At 44.7% G+C, this 17,860-nt stretch overlaps 1 long non-coding RNA gene across 1 annotated transcript in view; it reads left to right on the top strand.

Annotated features, from left to right (window-relative positions):
- Positions 1–13,701, top strand: part of LOC120940211 — a 14,971-nt gene extending 1,270 nt beyond the window's left edge. Inside the window, exons 2-3 of the long non-coding RNA XR_005749402.1 lie at positions 12,371–12,523; positions 13,486–13,701. This is a non-coding gene — a long non-coding RNA (uncharacterized LOC120940211). The remainder of the gene's footprint in view (positions 1–12,370; positions 12,524–13,485) is intronic.
- Positions 13,702–17,860: the final 4,159 nt, after the last annotated feature.

The following is a 17,860-nucleotide window of genomic DNA, read 5'->3' as shown; positions in this document are numbered from 1 at the left end:
TCATTGTCTATATAGATCGTGTATACAGGGATGATCATTGTCTATAGATCATGTATACAGGAATGATCATGTATACAGATCGTGTATACAGGGATAATCGTGTATATAGGAATGATTATTGTCTATAGATCGTGTATACAGGGATAATCATTGTCTATAGATCGTGTATACAGGGATAATCATGTCTATAGATCATGTATACAGGGATAATCATGTCTATAGATCGTGTATACATGGACAATCATGTCTACAGATCGTGTATACAGGGATAATCATGTCTATAGATCGTGTATACATGGATAATCATGTCTATAGATCGTGTATACATGGATAATCATGTCTACAGATCGTGTATACAGGGATGATCATGTCTATAGATCGTGTATACAGGGATAATCATGTCTATAGATCGTGTATACAGGGATGATCATGTCTATAGATCATGTGCTGGTAGATTGAAGATACAGTTTCCATGTAGCAGTAGATGACAAACTCGGGCTGGACAACTTCCACATTTGGGAGATCCACAGAAAAGTGCTAATCAACATTGATATCAGTGCTGATCGTCATGGACAGTTTGTTTTAAATATAATAAATACAATGACAGTGATAGCAAACAACAAACTAGAATGCATGTATTTTTTTAATGATGGAAAATGAAGAATTAAAAAAAAAAAAAACGATATCAGCTGATAAAGAAAGCCTGATTTCTCCTGCTACGGAAAGCAGCAGTCCAGGTCCTGAGCTGCTCCTGTGTCTCCTCCATTGTTATCTTATCAGCAGAGCTGAGACTGATCAACTATCTGCTGTGTTATTGCGCCCCCATCCGCCGGTGATCAGCATGCAGGACATCAGATGACAGCGCCAGCGCTTCCATAGCGCTTCTCCCCAGGGACAGGATCAGGACTACTGAACGGGCTTGCCTTGTTGGACATGCAAAATGTTGGCTAGACTCATATTTACTTTTAAATAATTTTCAAACAGGAAGCCGAATACACTTTTACTTATGGGGTTAAATCAGTCATTTACTGAAGACTGATGTCTTCCAAGACATTCCTTGTTCCCCATATCAGTGTACACAGCATGGTGCTCAGAGGATCAGAGCCATTAAAGATCAGCACATAGCTGAATGCTGAAAGTGGATGTGATAGGTGATGTGATGGGTGCTGGGTGATGAGTCCTGGGTGATGTGATGGGTGCTGGGTGATGTGATGGGTGCTGGCTGGGTGATGTGATGGGTGATGTGATGGGTCCTGGGTGATGTGATGGGTGATGGGTGATGTGATGGGTGATGGGTGATGTGATGGGTCCTGGGTGATGTGATGGGTGCTGGCTGGGTGATGTGATGGGTGATGTGATGGGTCCTGGGTGATGTGATGGGTGCTGGGTGATGTGATGGGTCCTGGGTGATGTGATGGGTGCTGGGTGATGTGATGGGTGATGTGATGGGTGCTGGCTGGGTGATGTAATGGGTGATATGATGGGTCCTGGGTGATGTGATGGGTGCTGGGTGATGTGCTGGGTGATGGGTGATGAGTCCTGGGTGATGTGATGGGTGCTGGGTGATGTGATGGGTGCTGGCTGGGTGATGTGATGGGTGATGTGATGGGTCCTGGGTGATGTGATGGGTGCTGGGTGATGTGATGGGTGATGTGATGGGTGCTGGGTGATGTGATGGGTGATGTGATGGGTGCTGGGTGTAAAGCTGACACTTCTCCATATAAAATATATGTAGTGTTATATAGTAAAGTCTAGACTGGAAGTAGGAGTAAACCTGAACATTGGCATTTTTAATACCAGAGTCCAGGTGACAGGAGGCTTGGACTTTCTCCAGAAGAACATACACAGGGGCACAATGATCACACTAGAGGAATTTTGTCCTGGTGATTGGGATCTGGAGTACAGCAAAAATGTCCCAGCTATAGGAATGGGCCATGGGAAAAGAGCGACACAGGGAGAGCAATTCATGGACCCAGCGTAAATTTCTCTGTGGTAAAAAGAGCAAAAAATTCAGGGTTCCGAAAACAAGCAGAAGTAGTCTCTAGAAATAACTGTCAGATCTGACATTAAAAATGCCACGAAAATTGGGGCTTATTCACTCCTGCAATTAGGGCCAAACTGCGGTTTTCTTTGCGAATTCCTGCGGCTGGAATCACAGGTGTGTAAAGTGCTGCGGCTGGGAAACCTGTACAAAGCAATGACAGGCTGGCAGGAACTGTGGCTAGCCATCACAGTTCACATGCAGCCAGCAGGTACATGTAATTAGGAACAGATGATAGGCCAGTGGCGGCCCATCCATTAGGGGCTCAAGAACACCATCCTCCTTATCCACTGGATTCCATTTTTTTTAAAAGCATGTAATTAGAGCCCGAGCCTCTAATAGGCTTAAAAAAAGGGTGGTCTCGGCACGCAGAGCACAGCGCCATGAGCCCACCCAGTTGTGTGACAATTGCAAATTAGTATTCACTATTGTCACACTGATTCTCCTCCCGGCCAATTAGTAAGCAGGTCCTGAGACCCATTTCCTGATTGGCCGAAAGGAGAAGCGATCCTATTGGCCAGGGGGGGGAGGACACACAGCCGGAGCAGACGCAGGGGAAGCCCAACTGACTGACTCATCAACCGTCACTGCCTCCAGGGATGGCTCACCTGCAGTGGCTCAGCCACATTCAGCACTCCCCGGCTCGCACAGGGGAGGAAGGAGGAGGGGAGATCGGAGTGTCATCCAGGGCAGGACATCTGCCTCCTAAGATAAGGCCTCCCACCTTCCCGTCTGTCCGTCTACTACTGTGATAGGCCATAAACACTATGGGCCAGATTCTCAAAAGAATTACGCCGGTGTATCTACAGATACACCGGCGTAATTCGAAAATCCCGCCGGCGTATCATTGTTTTGTATTCTCAAAACAAGATACGCCGGAATTAGGCTAGGATCCGACTGGTGTAAGTCACTTACACCGTCGGATCCTAAATGCAATACTACGCTGGCCGCTAGGTGGCTTTTAGCGTCGATTTCAGCGTTGCATATGCAAATGAGCCGAATACGCCGATTCCCAAACGTTTTTGCGCCGCTTCGCCGTAGTTTACGTCGTTTCCGTAAGCGTAAGGTTACCCCTGCTATATGAGGGGTAACCTTACGTCAGTCCGCCGTATGCCATGTTAAGTATGGCCGTCGGGACAGCGTCGGGTTTTTACGTAGTTTACGTCGTTTACGTAACTCGTCGCGAATAGGGCTGTGCGTTAATTACGTTCACGTCGCAACCAATGTATTTGCGGCGTACTACGGAGCATGCGCAGTGGCCTACGTTTAAGGCTGGCGCAGTTCGTTTGGCACGGGGGTGCGTGCGCTTAATTTAAATACAAGCCGCCCCCTTTGATTTTACGCGGGGATACGCCGGGCCATTTAGACTACGCCGCCGTAAATTACGGAGCAAGTGCTTGAAGAATACGGCACTTGCTCCAGTAAGTTGCAGCGGCGTAGTGTTAATGGCATACGATACACCCCGCTCGTAGATACGCTGATCTACGAGAATCTGGCCCAATGGGGTTAATTTACTAAAACTGGAGAGTGCAAAAACTGGTGCAGCTCTGCAGAAAAAAACGTCAGCTTCCAGGTTTGGTTGTCAAAACACTAATTGAACAGGCTGAAGTTAGAAGGTTACCATACACAAATGCACCATATTTTCAACTCTGCAGTTTTAGTAAATCTCCCCCTATCTGTCTGCATTCAGGACCAATTATCTGTACCTAATCACAGTAACCACTCAATGGGGCTGATTTACTAAAACTGGAGAGTGTAAATCAGGGACAGTGCCTCGAAATCAGGGACAGTTGGCTATGCACCTGGGGGTAGTACAGATGCAGCATTCAGCCCTGCTGGCAGCAGCCTGGTAAAGTCTACGACAGGCTGTGGCTGAAAGTAAATGAAAGTAATACCGGTACAGCATTCAGCCACAACTAGATACAGTCTGCCATAAATCTTGACAGGCTGCAGACAGCAGGGCTGGACGCTGCACCTGTGCCCCCAGGGCAGGGCCTTCTTTCTGAGTGGACACCCCTGGGCACAGCCCAGGGGCCCCACGTTCGGCTGGGGCCCCATACAGGGCCGGCGCTACCTGCAGGTGTGTGTACCGGACCGGAGGTGGAGAGGGAAAGTCTGCTCCCGGGGATCACGCAGGGGCTAGGGGAGGGAACTATCTCATGCAGTACACTGACAGATTCCCTCCCCCGGCTCCCCCAGCTGCAGAGCTGTTTGGCAGCTCAGGGCTCTGATTGATGCAGAGGAGCTGGCCCGTCTCCTTCATTGTCAATGGTCAGGACTTGTGCGGGGGTGTGGCCAGGCAAGGGGTGACCCCACCTGTCACTGGGGGGGGCGGAGCGGCCGGCCTCAGGGATGATCGCACGGTCCTTCTGGGTAGTCTCGGTAGAGCAACATGGAGGTAAAAAAAAAAAAAATTCTAAAAATGCAGTTTTCTTTTTTATGCGGCCACTGGACTGGGAGAAATTGAGTTGAAAACTACTCTGCTCAATTTCCTACACTCAGGACAGTGCTACAGGAAAAAACAGATACTATCTTGAGCTCTGTCAACTTCATTACTTCTATCTTTAGACTTTTACATAGAAGTCAAAAAGTTCTGTTAGCTGACAAAGATCAAGATGATATCTGTTTTTTCCTGTAGCACCGTCCGAGTGTAATGAGAAATCAAGCAGAGCAGTTTTCAACCCAATTCCTCCCAGTCCTCTGCCTGCTGTCACCCAGCCCTCTGTCGCCATGTCCTCTGTTGTCACCCAGTCCCCTGCTGTCACCCATCCCTCTGTCACCAGGTTCTCTGCTGTCTCCCAGTCCCCTGCTGTCACCCAGCCCTCTGTCGCCAAGTCCTCTGCTGTCACCCTGTCCTCTGCTGTCACCCAGCCCTCTGTTGCCATGTCCTCTGCTGTCACCCAGCCCTCTGTCGCCAAGTCCTCTGCTGTCACCCAGTCCCCTGCTGTCACCCAGCCCTCTGTCGCCAAGTCCTCTGCTGTCACCCAGTCCCCTGCTGTCACCCAGCCCTCTGTTGCCATGTCCTCTGCTCTCACCTAGCCCTCTGTCGCCAAGTCCTCTGCTGTCACCCAGTCCCCTGCTGTCACCCAGCCCTCTGTCGCCAAGTCCTCTGCTGTCACCCAGTCCCCTGATGTCACCCAGTCCTCTGCTGTTACCCTGTCCTCTGCTGTCGCCCAGTCCTCTGCTGTCACCCAGACACGCTGAATCTGGTGACAGGTGACGATGGCAGGTGACAGGCTAAATCTGGTGATGCACACACCTATGGATAGCAGCTATTATTAATTATTTATTTTATTACACTACTTTATTTCACGAGATTGCGCAGATAGATAATCACTTTATACAGGCTTCAGGAGATACGTACAGTATAATAATTCTCCTGTGCTCAAGGGTGGTGTAATGGTACTGGAAGTACATTCTTGATGGTTTAAATGAATGCACAGGTTTTGCTACCCTCTGAGGGTCGGGGGGAAAAACCCAATGGGAACACTGTAAAACAAAGAAGAGAGGGCCCACCAACCTTGCGCATTACCCAAGTGGTATCTTCAATAATGCATAAAAAGAGATATACTCACAAACACATGAATGATAAAAGCATTTCAAAGTCCATGGTAAAACCAAAATCAACCAGGTCACCAAGACTATTTCCAACAAGTCAGAGGACCTTTAAGATGGCTGACACGTTTTGAGGGGAGCTCTGAGGAAAAGGGGATCCCACTTTGAAACACGTCAGCCATCTTAAAGGTCCTCTGACTTGTTGGGAATAGTCTCTGTGACCTGGTCGCTTTTGGATTTACCATGGACTTTGAAATGCTTTCAGGAGATACTTAAATTGCCTAAACATACAGCAGGTCCATTAATCAACTTTGATCAAAGCTGCACAGTTTGTTTTTTCTACAGGCACCCATTACCTGCATAGGCAGTTTTCTGGTAAAGGTGAACTATGTCTTTAAAATCATTTTAATGCATATAAGGATTTTTGTGTAAACACAAGTACATCTAAATTCAGAAGAAGTTGACCTGGCAAACATCAAGTTGCTTTTACTTCCCAGACAATTTCTCCTGTGTTTAATTAAACCAAATGGAGGAGGCTGTAAATGTAGCCTAAGGCCTCATTCACGCTGGCATTGTCAAACCTGTGTTTTTATGGATTTCAATGACATTTCTAAACACATATAAAAGTATGTAATGATTTTTTTAATAGCACTGTTCAAACTAAGTACTGATCTTTGTTTACAGAAAGTAGAATTCTGTGCGGCCAAGATCCAATTAGAAACTGTAAAAGCATCTAAACGCCATTAAACGCGCCTAAATTCAGCTAAATATGCTTTAAAACAGTAAAATCTAAACGCAGGAAAAAGGGATTGAGGAAACATAGAAGTTATTTATACTTCCCACATGACTATTGGAGTGCCGGGGTGAATCAGACCTTAAAGGCAAAGTTCAATCGATTTCTGTAAGTTAGCCTTTTGAGTTATTTTAGTCTAATTTAAAGTGATGCAGCAAACAAATTGAAACTAGAGGCAGTTATTACTACTGCATCCGGTAATGATGTAAATGCCAACAGGCTGAAAACAGCGCACAGTGAGGGATGCAGCATTGACACACCCAGAGGTGTTGGATATCTGTGATAGCGGTAGCTCTGCAAAAGAGTGAGCATTGGAGTTGCTGCTTTCTGCACTGGTATGTATCAGACTGATAAGTATTAGTAATCCTTTTTCACTTGCTGGACAGGTAAGTATTACTTATCTACGCCAATGCCGCGTACACACGATCAGGCTTTTGCCCGGCCAAATCACATCGGAATTCCGACAGAATTCAAATGGAAAAAATATAGAACATGTTCTATGACTAAAGTCCAATGGAATTCATTGGAATTCCCGATGAAAAAACTCAGATGGGGCTACACGCGATCGGAAAATCCGATGGAAAAAGTCCATAAGACATAAGGCTCAAATCTCAGTCGGTTCAGCGGGCAGAGGCCAATATTCGAAATTTTAATGGGCAGGCTGAATGTACCAAGTTGATCGGTCGATCAACTTGGGTACAATTAGCCTGCTAGATTTTCTTGCGATTATCGTTAACGGCTACTGATTTCCTACTATAACCTGTTGTTGCAGGAAAGAAATGTGCTAATTACTAATCCTTTTTTTTACTGGCCATACTGGTAAGTGTTCCTTATCTTTTTTTACCAGTTGTACTGGTAAGTGTTCCTTATCTTCTTTTACTGGCCATACTGGTAAGTATTCCTTATCTTTTTTTATTGGCTGGACTGGGATTACTAATCTTCTTTTACTCACAGCCTCTAGTTAAAAGTGTATGTACAGCCAGACATTTTTTTAACGTTTTGGATAGAGTAGAGAAGAGTTAAATAAAAGCCCATGCAAGTTTATTTTTTTTGTTTTCTCCATACCATTGGGAACATTTCCCATTTACCTTCTGTTCCAGGGAAGCAAAATGAGGGGTAATCTTCTCTTAGAGAGTTGTCCCTGGAAGAAGTGTCCCAATTGGAAGATTTCCCCTTACCTTTTGTACTGGGGACATCTCTAAAACTTTGGATTTCCAGGCAATGCTAGTACACAACAGAGGTTCCCGTTCACTCACGAAATATAATATGCACAAATTCTAATATTATATTATATATAGTACAGAAAATTATATCAAACTTTTTGAATGCGTTTGTGCCGCACATAGCCTTAATCACAGCTAACATGTAGGCAGGGCCCACAAACATGCTAAGCACTGCCACTGATCCAATTTTTTCCCCACCAGCACTGCCACAAATCCCAACCACCCAACACTGCTACTAATCCTATTTCCCTCCATTGTCACTGATCCCATACCTCCACCAGCACTGCCACTCATCCTATCTCCCCCACCATCATCACTAACACTGATCCCATTATGCCCCATCACTTCCACTGATACCATTCCTGCAACACCACTGCCACTCATCTACCCATACTCCTGACTTTGACACAACCGCATGTGACTCTCCCCAATCTACATAAACTCTTGAAAGAATATGGGTCCCTATCGAGATACAAGGTTAACCCTATTAAATCAGAAGCCCTCCTAATTAATTTATCTCCCTTGGAAGTGCATCGTCTCTCGGATAATTTCACATATTCATGGAAATCCCATGCCATCAAATATCTGGGAGTGTATCTCACCCCCCGCTACGAATCCCTATACGACGCAAATTTTAAGCCCCTATTCGCATCTATTCAGTCCCTCCTGTCTAAATGGAGACATTTTCCAATATCCTGATTTGGACGCATTGCCTCGGTCAAAATTACTATATTGCCTAAACTCCTGTATGGCTTTCTGACTCTCCTGGTGCCAATCCTGTCTGCTCATCTCAGAAAACTCCTAGACTGACTGAGACTGACCTCCTAAATTTCACATGAAACAATCAACCTCACCGAATAGCCCACACCGTCATGTTTGCCTCCCGCAAAGATGGGGGTTTGGCCTTTCCACACCTTCACCGTTACTACCAGGCTGCCCAATTAAGAGCTATTGCATCCTGGGTTACCCTCCCGGCTTATAATTGGTGGACCCAAATAGACAAATTATGGTTGGCTCTCATCCACCCAAACAACCTATTGTGGAACTCCAATGCCGATGTCCCCTCCACCTCTCTACTGCACACTATGAACCTTCTAAGAACCATTTGGAGACAACTAAACCGCAAAACTCCCCTACAATCTGAGGCCTCCCTACTCATGGCTTTCCTCTACAACCCTAAACTACCAGATAGCTTAACCTTCCAGATGATAACTCCATGGTTACAGAGGAATCTTTTTTACTATGGACACCTGGTGGACCCGGTGTTGAGGGCCCTACTACCCTTTGATAAACTCAGAACTAAGCATGACCTCCCCCGTAATGACACCCCCACTCTCCATTCTGACAGATCCTCCGCAGCAGCTGACAGGAGGTGGGAGGGGAAGCACACACAGGTCCAGGGCAGCAGGATAGGCATAGGGAGGTGGAGCTGCATGTGGACGAACTGATGCTCTCCATTTCCCTCCTGCAGCCGCTGAATGTCTGTGGGAGGGAGAGGCAGGCATTCAGCGGCTACATGGAGAAATTGGTTCCTCTACATGCCGCCGCGCTCCTATCCAGGTGTACAGGGGGCCACACGGGCCCTCCAGATCATGGGGCCAGGTCGCAATTGTGACCCCCTGTACATTCGTCCTTGGGAATGAGCCGCAGCTTGCATTTCTTTGCAACCATTTTTCTGCCACTTTCCAGCACCTGCAGCAATCTGCAGCCATCTATCTGCCACACTTCACTGCCTGCAGCAATCTTCAGCAGGGCTGTCATCAAGGGGGTACAGCCGTCACAACTGTAATGGGCCCCGTGGAGTAAGGGGCCCGCCCGGGCCAGAAGAAGGCATAATGGGTGAAAGGGAGCTGTGCTGTGCATTACAGAAACAATGTCACAGCTTCTGCTGTTCTCGTGTCATTGACTCAGAAATCAAGCTTTTATTGACACCTCTGGCTACTTTGTGCATGTGCACCCCTCGTGTGATCTGTACTATGCTTCCCAGCAACATGTCAGCTTTGTATAAACGAGCTGGGACCAGGTAGGAAGACCTTCTTTACAAGAAGAAGCTGTGAGGGAAAGGGAGGGGGGTGTTTGTGTACAGGGAGGGGCCAGAGCCTTGTGTGTTTACAGGTTTGTGTATGTGAGGGCCAAGTGTGTGTGTGGGGGGGCTGACATATATACAGGTGTATGTGGGGGGCGATGACATATTTTCAGGTGGGTGGGGGGAAGGCGCTGGCATATATACAGGTGCGTGGGGGGATCGCTGACATATTTACAGGTATGTGGGGGGCTGACATATATACAGGTGTGTGGGGGGGGGGGGGGTGACATATATACAGGGGGGGGGGGGGGGGCGGACATATATACAGGTGTGTGAGGGGGCTGACATATATTCAGGTGTGTGGGGGGGCTGACATATATACAGGTGTGTGGGGGCTGACATATATACAGGTGTAAATATATATAAGAGAATACCGCACTAAGTGAAATAACAGTTAGTCCATATAGCACAAATAATTGTGCATAAATCTTGAAATAACTATGAACACCAAAAAATTTGTGACATAGTAGTTTTCAACACCACCATGAACTCGTGCACCTCCACCACATAAAGTGCATGCTTACTGGAAGGCAAGCAATCATAAGCTTGCAGCTATTAACCCAGCCAGGTCCTTTATCCGGGAGGTATAGCAGCTCAAGAATAACTTGATATGGTGAGGCAACCACACACAGCAAACGACCAGGGAGACTCGATCATTGAATAGTCTTAGATGTAGACCAGGTATTACCCAAAATAGAAAGGAGCTCACCAGAGTGTAAATCATATCATACAGATTTATTTAAGTTAAAAAATGTACAAGAAGTGAAAGGATAAAACATCAAGGTTTAAAGCCAGCCGGCTTGCGAACACCTGTCTCGGATTCACAACGCAATGACGCCTGGGGCACGTCAGAGTGTGACAAAACGCACGTCAGGAGGAGTGGCGTGCTGACATCATTGCATTGTGAATTTGAGTAGACATATATACATGTGTGGGGGGGGGGAGTACGTACAGGTAAGGTGGCTGGTCTGTGGATTCGGTAGGATGGCCTGTGGGCAAGCCCTGGGGAATGTTGGTGGTTAGGCTTAGGGGGGGGGGGGGGCAGGCCTAAAGCTGTGAAAGGGGCCCAAAAATTTCAGATGGCTGCCCTGATTTCCAGACATTTCACTGGCACAGACCACCATTTCTAACTTAAAATGGGAAGAAATGTATACTCATAGAAGGAGGTTGGTGCAGGCCGGTTGGTGAAGGTACCTCTACACGCACATAGGTTGATCTTGATGGACTTGTGTCTTTTTTCAACCTCACGTACTATGTAACAATGTACAAGTGATGAGTGTGTGAAGAAAAAAAGAGAGAGACCAACTTCAAATGAATACTATTTCAATGTAGGAGAACAGCATTGTAGTATAAAGCGTTGTTGAGAAGAGGGACCTTTCTCAGCCCCAAACAACATATTAAAGGAGGTGGTTCAAGCTAAATGCTGTTGGCGTGGCAAAGTTTAACACTGAAACCTGTAAAAGACACCTAAATTACATCAACATACTGATGAACCTCATGTTATTGAAGGTGTTTTCAGAGACAATTATTCAAATTTGAGAAGTAGGAAATATGGGCCAGATTCACAGACTTTTGAGCTACGCTGCGGCGGCGTAACGTATCCCATTTACGTTACACCGCCACAGGTTTACAGCGTAAGTGCCTAATTCACAAAGCTCTTACCTGTAAACTTGCGGCGGTGTAACGTAAATCCGCTCGGCGCAAGCCCGCCTAATTCAAATGTGGCGGGCACCATTTAAATTAGGCGCGTTCCCGCGCCGAACGTACTGCGCATGCTCCGTCCGTCAAATTACCCGACGTGCATTGCGCTAAATGACATCGCAAGGACGTCATTGGTTTCGACGTTAACGTAAATGGCGTCCAGCGCCATTCATGGACGACTTACGCAAACGACGTGAAATTTAACATTTCGACGCGGGAACGACGGCCATACTTAACATTGCTTAGACCACCTAGAGGGCATGCCTAGTTTTACGCGACGCATCTCTACAGAAACAATGTAAAATTAGATCGACGGGCAAAGCGGACGTTCGTGAATCGCCGTAACTAGTCATTTGCATATTCTACGCCGGCTGCAATGGAATCGCCACCTAGCGGCCGGCCTAGAATTGCAGCCTAAGATCCGACGGTGTAACACAGTTACACCTGTCGGATCTTAGGGCTATCTATGCGTAACTGATTCTATGAATCAGCCGCATAGATACGACGGGCGGATCACAGAGATACGACGGCGTATCAGGAGATACGCCGTCGTATCTCTTTTGTGAATCTGGCCCCATGTGTTTTACTTGTATGGCCTTTAAGTAAGTGCCCATGTGTGTCGGTGCATGTTTGTGTGTGTGTGTATCCATTTATAGTTACACCATAGGGAATAGCAGGGTCTGTTTTTGAACTATCTGATGATAAAAAACAGGACTGACATATGTCACATTTGTGGCGTCCGTGTCCTTTGAGATTTGTTTTCATCTGTATACCAGGGCACATTGAAAAACAGATCTCCCGCATAATGACACTGAATCAGATGCCAGAGCTAGTGTGAATGGGGCTAAATTAGAAATTGTTTATAAAATTACAAAATATCATTTATTATTATTTTTTAGTGAGGACTTAAATTTTTATACATAAGTTGCACTAACATTATACACCAATGCATTTTAAGATTTTTTTTACAGCATTAATTGAAAAGGGGGTTGCCACTTCCTTCAGACTGGAGACACCAGTGGACCTTGATAGAAGACAGCTGAATGAAGATGCCATGTTCTTGTTTGAGGAGGACGGTGAAAATGTAATATGAGAAAAATTGAGATACATTTCCACTTACAAACGTAAGAAGGGCAGTATACCACATTAGAAGATATCTTTGTTTAGCTATACTTTTGCTTTGGGACACAGGAATACATTCAGAAATGCACTCCTGTCACCCCAATTTAGTAGTTACAAGGATATTTCTCACTAGCGGCTGGGAGACCGGTTGTGAAAGGTATCAGAGACAGCATTGGGGGCAGCTGGGTAAATCTGCTTGCTTTTTTTTTTGGACAACTCTTTATCTAGTATGAAGTATGTATGAAGGGTCTTCTGTTAATTTCAAAATATGTAATGTCTTTTAAACCGTTCAAGGAAAAATTCTTGTTGTCAGTGTCTTTGTATCCCTAAAAAGAGAGCTGCAGTCTGTGTATATTAGAATGCCAGCTTTAGGACTCTCTGAATGGGTGACATCACAAGGTTATGGCAGCTTGTTGGACAACTGTATTGCCACCAACTGAAAGAACATAACTTCTTGAATGGAATGAGAACAGGAAGCAGTTCACTGTTATCACTGCCTTAGTAGTTTTGGGGTGCACACACCTGAAGCATTTAATGATGGGGAAGCTGGGAAAAGGGACGTTTTTACATGGTTTGAAGTTTGGCTCATTCAGATGGGACCAGATTAATTTTGATCCATGTATTGACAGGGAGGTTGTACAGAAGTCAACCTATTGACTTCTGTACAACCACCCCATCAGATTTTCTCCAGGCTATAGCCTGCCATGCTGATCAGTGTATTCTGACAGTGTAGTCTCCCCACTGCCAGGATACAATAGATCAGCAGGGCGGATTCCCCCGTTCACATTGAGTGTGTTTGTAAATGGGGGAATTGGTCATTTTTTTTTTTCTTTTAACCTACTGGTTGAACAACAAAAACTGACTATGGGCGGCCTTAATCCACCTTTAAAATAACTTGGAAATATGGAATATGCCTTTAAAAATGAATATGTATGTGTTTGTAATATTTTTTTTTATGTTTTAGAACTTTCAGCAAATGTCACCACATCAGCACAGCCGATTGATGCATTAATGCCTGAAGAAAAGCCACTTACGTTCAAGTTAATGTTATTAAAAATTTGTGAGTAAAGTATGTAAGTTCAGACATATACTGTGTTATTTATTTTATTTAATTTTCCTTTTACAGCCCATTGTGTACTACAAAATGCAGAACAACAGGAAGGGCCGGCTGTCACCCTGAATCCATTGAAAGTGAGCATAAGGCCTCATTCACACGACGGGCCGTTCGGGTCCACCTGGCATGTACCTGAACGACCGCTCCATGCATCGCTATGGAGCGTCGGATGTCAGCGGAGACATGTCCACTGACTCCTGACCCGATCCGATCCGCTAAAAACAGACGTATGGGGGCCACGTCCCCATCCGTCCATGTGGATCGGATCGGGTAAGATCTGATGAAAACAGACATGCTGTCCGTTTCCATCAGATCGCTCCATAGGAGGACAGCGGTGCCCAACAAGCCCCTCCCCGCTCAGTGAGCAGAGAGGAACTTGTCATCTGTCGGCTTAGTGGAGATCTGTGGACAGATCTCCCGCTGAGCTGACGGGAGCAGGCGGACTCCGTAGCGACGGAGTCCGCCTGTGTGAATGAGGCCTTAGAGTTAAATTGTTAAGAAGCATTGCCAGGAGTTCACGTCTAATGCCTTGTACACACAATCGGATATTCTGACCGTGTGAGGGCCCGATCAGACTTTTTTCCATCAGAGTTTTGAAATAGAAGACGTTTTATTTCTTTCCGGTGGAAAAAAATCCTATGAGAAATTCCGATCGTCTGTGTGGAACTTCGACGGAGAAAAAATCACGCATGCTCAGAATCAAGTCAACGCATGCTTCACGGCCCGATTCTCTACTGCGCATGCGCGAGTCGCGCAGAGCGACGTGATTGGATGATGTCTCCTGGGACACACACAAGGTCCCAGAAGACACCGCTCCCCCATTCCACAGGAGGCAGCCGAGAAGCAGAAGAAAGAAGACAGACCGTGGATCAGGAAGTGGCAGATTAGGATGATCTACCTAGCAACAGGCACTTCAGGTATGTATAAAAAAATAAAAAAAAATGTTTGCAGCATTTTAGATTTTTTTTTTTCTTGGTTGAGCTCCGCTTTAATAATGTAATTATTGCTAAAGTAAATATTGATAGTTAGGGTCTGAGATGCAGTGTATTCTATATGTTCTTTTCTAGTTAAGGGTAGGAGTTAGAACTATGAATATTTCTATGTAAGAACTTATATGTGCAAGGAACCATCATAGTAATCAGAGTTCATGTTCACTATTTGTATACATATCTTTTTTTTTTACCTATCAATATTTTTTCACATTGTGCCATTTATAGCTTGTACTTTTTGGCATTTGTAACTTTTTTTATCAGATCTCACACGGTTACAAAAAAATGTACAATACCGTATGGGTACATTTGTACTTGTATATGTTTAACACATTTTTACTTTATTTTTACTCTTATTTAAAAAAAAAAAATTCATATGGGTGTTAGTCTATTTGTCAATTAGGACATCTATGGATAAGAGATATAAAAAGATTTTTTAAATCAAAAATACTTTTTGAAACCGTTTTTTTAAACAAATATTTTTTTTCTGTTATAAAATATTTTGCAGGTGAGTATTTCTGCCCTGAAGGGGCTATTCTGGTTAGGGCAGTAACCTCCCTTGTGTGGGTTCGGTAGTAGGCTTTATTCCACCCGAACCATCGACGTATAAAGGCAAATGAGACTTGGTGATAGGCGGGGGAAACAGAAAAAAGTTATTTTCCTGGCCCTGGGGCTCCTCTGCAAGCCACTGAAAGTTCAGTTTTTTTCCGCTATATAAGCTATGTATGTGACTTTGCGCGCTGTGCACCAATCTCAGTGGACGCCTTCTGAGGGGAAAAAAACGGACAAAGCATCGGGCGGAGTCAGCCATGATGTGAGCAAGCACGGTCCGCACTGCTACCAAGAGATTATGTGCTAGATTAAAACAATCTATCTGTAAGTTTGATTATTTTTAATAAATACCCATTTTAAAGGAAAAAAGGCTCCAATCCCAGTTGACACCTTCTGAGGGGAAACGCGTCGGGGGAGTCAGCTGTGACGTCAGCGCGCAAGGTGGCCGTGCTACCAAGAGATTTTGTGGTAGATTCAAATCTATCTGTAAGGGGATTCTTTTTAATAAATAAGTACCAGTTTTAAAGGATAATGCACTATTGGTCCTCCTTTTCATCTGTACCCCTACCTGTGAGCCGCGACCCTGTGACTGTCCAGGGTCCACAGAGACGGTGATACCGGTCGATACCTTTCAGCTGAGGGCTGTACAATGCCTATTGACCTTTGAGGTCTGGTAAGTGACCATTTCTTTTTTGAGCACGGCAGTGATACATGCAGCACTTTGAAGTTTTTGGATCAGCATTCTTTCAGCTCTTTCCATCATTTGGGACTGTTTGATTAAACAACCTGCAATAGAGTTATTTTTGGGGCCTTTTCATTATTTTTATTTTGACTGTATATTTACTTATGTTATTATACTGTCACGTTTGGTTACTTAAATTTGCTCACATTGTACCAACTTGTTGATGTTGTGTTTCTTCACATGTTGAAAGGCAGAGCTTTTTTCCTCAGAAAATAGGTGCAGGAACTCAACCACGACCCCGTTCAGATTTCACAAACATTAGAAGGGTCGTAAAGGGGCATTAAATACCAGGATTGCATTGCATACAGAGTGCAGAGTTCAGGGGGGTTACACACAGAGTGCAGAGCTTTCACTTGTAAACACAGAAACCAGACTTCTGTGTTTACAAGTGGTTGTGATGAGCAGGCACCAAAGGGTCTAAACCAAAGGCGGTGGAACTGAGTTCCCCCAAGTTCCCCCTGAAAAAAAACCCTGTTGAAAGGTATTAGCGAACAGCTGTGCATGTTTTTTAAAGAGCTCTAGTATTTGTGTTTGTAAGCTTTGGCTTAGCTCACTCAAGACAGTGCACTTTATTTCATTTCACTTAATGCTTAATGCTTGTACGCTGACTTAGTGCATTGGGTGCTATTCAAACTGAGTGCCACCACAACGTGTCAGTGCATGTAAAGTGTATTGCTGCATGTTGTGGTAACACATGACCTGCTGCAGCGCATAGATGAATATCAGCACAGAAACGGATGTTAGGCTCAGTTCACACTTTTCCTTTGTGAATGGGGGCCTAAGGCTAGGTTCACATTGGTGCATTTTTTAGTGCATTTGCTGAAGCACTGGAATGCACTACATCCCATTATTTCCTAGGGGTCCCGTTCACTAGATGTGCAGTTTCCTGCAGTGCATTTTTGGAAAAGGTGAAGCCACTTTTTAACGCATAGGACAGTGCATATTTGAGTCAATAGAAATGCATCAAAAAGGCATGAAAAATGCATGTACGTCTGTTTTTAGTGCATTTTTTATAGTGTTTAATGTTTAACAACCAGTTTCTTCCTTCTACAAAAATAAATAAATAAATCAGAAAGCATGAAAAAAATTAAAATGCAAGTAAATACACTGTAAAATAACGCCAAAAATGCATTAAATGCACACACTTAGGTGGGAAACAAGTCTAAAACCTAGCCACTCTTCTCCCCAGCTGACCACAGCACTGAACCTCAGCTCCTGCCTGAGCCAGTATCTTCCAGGAATATAGCAGAAAAGAGCTCCGATAAAAGAAATAACCAACGAACCTCTCCCTTAAATAATATTACTGTACTTTTATTGGACACACCACAAAATAGTACTATATGTAATTTGGAAAGAATAAACATAAAAAAATGTAGTGTCATCAAGGTGTTTCCATCAGAGACCAGCTCTCTTCAGTGGTAACCCTAGGCATCTGGACTGATAACACTTGTGCTCTCCTACTTCGCAACATGTTTTAATGGTATGACCATCTTCTTCACATCACTGCCCTAATGAGGGAGGATTTTTAGGAGTTTACTTTATGAAGAGGGTTGATACCCTGAAAGGAGTGTAAAGCTCTAATTTGATACATAGAAGCAGCATCTTGTGTTTACATATACAGGTTCACAGAGGTTGATTAACAATGATGAGGGAATGAAGCTCAAAGCAACTAACTGAATTTTTTCCCAAAAAATTCAAGTGTGTGTAAAGTTAAAACTTTGTTTTGTTTCAGATAAAGTAAATAATAGTAAATGATTAGAGCATGGTATATTTAAAGACATTTTGTAAAGGGTACAGAGGTATGGGGGCTGTGTAATTTAAAGGGGGCCAGAGGTGCAGAGGGATGTGTAATGAAAAGTGGCCCAGAGGTGCAGGGGCTGTGTAATGTAAAGGGGTCCAGAGGTGCAGGGGCTGTGTAATGTAAAGCGGTCCAGACGTGCAG

Source organism: Rana temporaria, chromosome 5 (genome assembly GCF_905171775.1).
Source record: "Rana temporaria chromosome 5, aRanTem1.1, whole genome shotgun sequence".
Classification (NCBI taxonomy): domain Eukaryota; kingdom Metazoa; phylum Chordata; class Amphibia; order Anura; family Ranidae; genus Rana; species Rana temporaria.
This window is presented reverse-complemented; position numbering and strand designations above follow the sequence as displayed.